This window comes from Schistocerca piceifrons, unplaced genomic scaffold (assembly GCF_021461385.2).
Source record: "Schistocerca piceifrons isolate TAMUIC-IGC-003096 unplaced genomic scaffold, iqSchPice1.1 HiC_scaffold_950, whole genome shotgun sequence".
NCBI classification, from domain to species: Eukaryota; Metazoa; Arthropoda; class Insecta; order Orthoptera; family Acrididae; genus Schistocerca; species Schistocerca piceifrons.
Genome location: NW_025729224.1, coordinates 32501 through 37500, shown reverse-complemented (window position 1 = coordinate 37500; position 5000 = coordinate 32501). Strand labels below are relative to the sequence as shown.

General features: G+C 53.3%; 1 non-coding gene across 1 annotated transcript in view; it reads right to left on the bottom strand.

The window, feature by feature from the left end:
• The window catches only part of LOC124773266, a 1909-nt gene extending 204 nt beyond the window's left edge, over positions 1–1705 (bottom strand). Inside the window, exon 1 of the ribosomal RNA XR_007014564.1 lies at positions 1–1705. This exon is cut by the window's left edge and continues 204 nt beyond it. This is a non-coding gene — a ribosomal RNA (small subunit ribosomal RNA).
• Between the last annotated feature and the right edge of the window lie 3295 nt (positions 1706–5000).

Genomic DNA, 5000 nt, shown 5'->3' with positions numbered 1-5000 from the left:
TATGACTCGCGCTTACTGGGAATTCCTCGTTCATGGGGAACAATTGCAAGCCCCAATCCCTAGCACGAAGGAGGTTCAGCGGGTTACCCCGACCTTTCGGCCTAGGAAGACACGCTGATTCCTTCAGTGTAGCGCGCGTGCGGCCCAGAACATCTAAGGGCATCACAGACCTGTTATTGCTCAATCTCGTGCGGCTAGAAGCCGCCTGTCCCTCTAAGAAGAAAAGTAATCGCTGACAGCACGAAGGATGTCACGCGACTAGTTAGCAGGCTAGAGTCTCGTTCGTTATCGGAATTAACCAGACAAATCGCTCCACCAACTAAGAACGGCCATGCACCACCACCCACCGAATCAAGAAAGAGCTATCAATCTGTCAATCCTTCCGGTGTCCGGGCCTGGTGAGGTTTCCCGTGTTGAGTCAAATTAAGCCGCAGGCTCCACTCCTGGTGGTGCCCTTCCGTCAATTCCTTTAAGTTTCAGCTTTGCAACCATACTTCCCCCGGAACCCAAAAGCTTTGGTTTCCCGGAGGCTGCCCGCCGAGTCATCGGAGGAACTGCGGCGGATCGCTGGCTGGCATCGTTTATGGTTAGAACTAGGGCGGTATCTGATCGCCTTCGAACCTCTAACTTTCGTTCTTGATTAATGAAAACATACTTGGCAAATGCTTTCGCTTCTGTTCGTCTTGCGACGATCCAAGAATTTCACCTCTAACGTCGCAATACGAATGCCCCCGCCTGTCCCTATTAATCATTACCTCGGGTTCCGAAAACCAACAAAATAGAACCGAGGTCCTATTCCATTATTCCATGCACACAGTATTCAGGCGGGCTTGCCTGCTTTAAGCACTCTAATTTGTTCAAAGTAAACGTGCCGGCCCACCGAGACACTCAATAAAGAGCACCCTGGTAGGATTTCAACGGGGTCCGCCTCGGGACGCACGAGCACGCACGAGGCGGTCGCACGCCTTCGGCTCGCCCCACCGGCAGGACGTCCCACGATACATGCCAGTTAAACACCGACGGGCGGTGAACCAACAGCGTGGGACACAAATCCAACTACGAGCTTTTTAACCGCAACAACTTTAATATACGCTATTGGAGCTGGAATTACCGCGGCTGCTGGCACCAGACTTGCCCTCCAATAGATACTCGTTAAAGGATTTAAAGTGTACTCATTCCGATTACGGGGCCTCGGATGAGTCCCGTATCGTTATTTTTCGTCACTACCTCCCCGTGCCGGGAGTGGGTAATTTGCGCGCCTGCTGCCTTCCTTGGATGTGGTAGCCGTTTCTCAGGCTCCCTCTCCGGAATCGAACCCTGATTCCCCGTTACCCGTTACAACCATGGTAGGCGCAGAACCTACCATCGACAGTTGATAAGGCAGACATTTGAAAGATGCGTCGCCGGTACGAGGACCGTGCGATCAGCCCAAAGTTATTCAGAGTCACCAAGGCAAACGGACCGGACGAGCCGACCGATTGGTTTTGATCTAATAAAAGCGTCCCTTCCATCTCTGGTCGGGACTCTGTTTGCATGTATTAGCTCTAGAATTACCACAGTTATCCAAGTAACGTGGGTACGATCTAAGGAACCATAACTGATTTAATGAGCCATTCGCGGTTTCACCTTAATGCGGCTTGTACTGAGACATGCATGGCTTAATCTTTGAGACAAGCATATGACTACTGGCAGGATCAACCAGGGAGCTGCGCCAACTAGAGCTGAGCAGCCGGCCGCCCGGGAGTGTGTCCCGGGGGCCCGCGCGAACACGCAAGCGTCCGCTCAATCATTCTGCAAACAGGAGGAGGCTGAGCTCCCCTGCACAATACACCTCGAAACCCTCTCAGGTCCCGGCGGCGCGCAGCGCCGTCCCAAGTACTTGGTCGGGTTCGAGAGAGGCGCAATCGCCCGGAGTTAGGCGAGTAGACGCTTTCGGTGCGACCACCCGTGCTCCCAACTGAGCTTGCCGCTGCCGACAGAGGCCCGGGAGCGTGCTGTCGTGGCATTGCCGGCGGGAGACAACACGCGCCACCTACGGTGACCGGCAGCTCCAACGCCAGCGCCACAGAAGGACAAAAGCCCCACTTGGGTGCCGAAGCGAACTCTCCCAGCACAGCGCACGCGCCAACACATCCGCACAGCTGCGATACAAACCACCAGCGAGAACCGCTGGGGCGACCGAGCAGCAGACGGCGTCGCGGCGCCGAGCGCCGGGCGGCGGCGCATCCTCAACGCACACAGTCCTCAATCGGACCAGCACACTGAAGATGTCCACCGCGCTTCGCACCGGGCCCGCGAGGACCTACTTTGGCCGCACGGCGCCGCGCGCAGGGTGCGCCGGCGCGCAGCTGCGACGCCTGCCGCGTCCGTCGGCCGGCGCGCCTGCCACTGGCCGCCCCCACCAGCCGGCTGTAGCGCGTGCGCCCACGCACCGCGCGGCCAGCACGCCGGGAGGCGCCCCCTCACCGGCCGGGGACGGTCCCACCCAGCCACCACCGCGTATCGCTTCACACCCAGATGCCGTTCAGTTTCATCGGCATGGTGGGTATCGCTGGAACAACCGGTTAGTACCTCAACCTATCGTCGCCATCACCGATTCACCCCTAGCGAGAACAACCGCACCACAACGGGTTACCATTTCTTCATTTGCGTAACTTCACCAGAAAACGTAGGCGTCCATCGCCATTAGCAACTTCAACGATTATTGCATGCCTGTGTCAGGTGTCACGCCACACTACGTCTGCCCACATACACGCAACAAAATGTGCACGCCTAGACAATACGTGGAAGGTGGCCCCCGTACGTATGCGATGTCCATTGCTCGAACGACTGTCAACCGGCCTCTGTAGCATGTCGCAGATATGGAACGCGGTGCACCATGCTATCACGGTGTTTGAGGAGAGACGACTAGGTCCGAATACATCAACACACAGCTCATGCTGATCGCCATCCACGGCGTCCGTTCCTCCCACACGTCTCTATGGCGTACCACACTGCAATCCAGCTCTCATAGGGAGACGACACGTAGCTGCGTGCACAATATTTGCACTGTATGGTCCGCCGTTTTTGGGCGCAGTCGTTGTACGGTCACACATGTGCCACGATGTATCATTCAGTACATAAGGACGAATGTGCAGTACAGATTGTGGTTCACGCGTACGACATCAGCGGACAGTTGACACAGGCCGCACCACAACGTAGCCTGCGTACGTCGCATGCGAAGGGCATTGAACATGCAAACTTGTCACCAACCAGCTTGCGAAGGCAGGGGGCAAGGTGGGGACGTGGGGACGTGGGGAGGGGTGGGGGGGGGGGGGGGCGGCATGTACGTCCTGCTGCCATCCACATTACAGTGTACAGCAGGAGCATGTGGAAAGTCAGCAAGACTTGCAAGGTGTTTAACATGAAGCGATACACAGGGGAGCGGGCAGTGCGAGTAGCGAACTATATTGCGAGGGTTGCGGGTGGGCAACACTACACTAATTGAACGAGTCGTATAACAATTACAGAGCAGGTTTAGGCGACAACGTGGGTTACGTTAGCGGACAACGTGGGTTACGTTAGCGGACAACGTGGGTTACGTTAAGGCACAACATGGGTTACGTTAAGGCACAACATGGGTTACGTTAAGGCACAACATGGGTTACGTTAGGGCACAACATGGGTTAGGTTAGGGGACAACATGGGTTAGGTTAGGGGACAACATGGGTTAGGTTAGGGGACAACATGGGTTAGGTTAGGGCACAACATGGGTTAGGTTAGGGCACAACATGGGTTAGGTTAGGGCACAACATGGGTTAGGTTAGGGCACAACATGGGTTAGGTTAAGGCACAACATGGGTTAGGTTAAGGCACAACATGGGTTAGGTTAAGGCACAACATGGGTTAGGTTAAGGCACAACATGGGTTAGGTTAAGGTACAACATGGGTTAGGTTAAGGTACAACATGGGTTAGGTTAAGGTACAACATGGGTTAGGTTAAGGTACAACATGGGTTAGGTTAAGGTACAACATGGGTTAGGTTAAGGTACAACATGGGTTAGGTTAAGGTACAACATGGGTTAGGTTAAGGTACAACATGGGTTAGGTTAAGGTACAACATGGGTTAGGTTAAGGTACAACATAGGTTAGGTTAAGGTACAACATAGGTTAGGTTAAGGTACAACATAGGTTAGGTTAAGGTACAACATAGGTTAGGTTAAGGTACAACATAGGTTAGGTTAAGGTACAACATAGGTTAGGTTAAGGTACAACATAGGTTAGGTTAAGGTACAACATAGGTTAGGTTAAGGTACAACATAGGTTAGGTTAAGGTACAACATAGGTTAGGTTAAGGTACAACATAGGTTAGGTTAGGTTAGGTTACACGTTGTTGTAAGGAAAGGTGTAGGGGGGGGGGGCGGGGGCGGCAGGTTCCTTGATAGTGATTATAGTAAGTGAATGCTTGTGACATGATCAGATTTGTCACGTCAGGATGCACCTTTGGCTTATTAGAGGCGGCGCTCCAATTCTATGCTTGTGTGAGACCTGTGTCTTTGACTCATGTCATTGTTTGTGCGCTGTGACAGGAGGTACTATTGTGATGTTGGGTGCACCGTTGTATAGGACATGTGTGGGTGTTGGTGCCTGGTCTGCGCAATGGTGGATGTCGAAAGGCTGGGATATTGTATTTTCCGCATGGACCTCCTGGTCTGGTTGTGATAGTGTGGATTGTGTAATGTGGCGGAGAAGATGCACTGGATGTTGTTCCATGCTGGTGCTTACATATTGTATGTGCGCCCGTTAGAAGCAGAGAGTGGTGCGTGATCAGAGTGTCTGGCTGACGTGTGGTTCCCATTGTGGGCAGACTCTTTCAGCATGTATACGGACAGTTGTGTATATTTGCTGTAGTTTGATGGCTCTGCATTGATTACTAATCAGCGCCGTGTGTACGGGTAATCTGGTTCCAGTCCAAAATGTTCCATCTGTGTACATTAGTGACAAAGACTCTCCCCATGCAG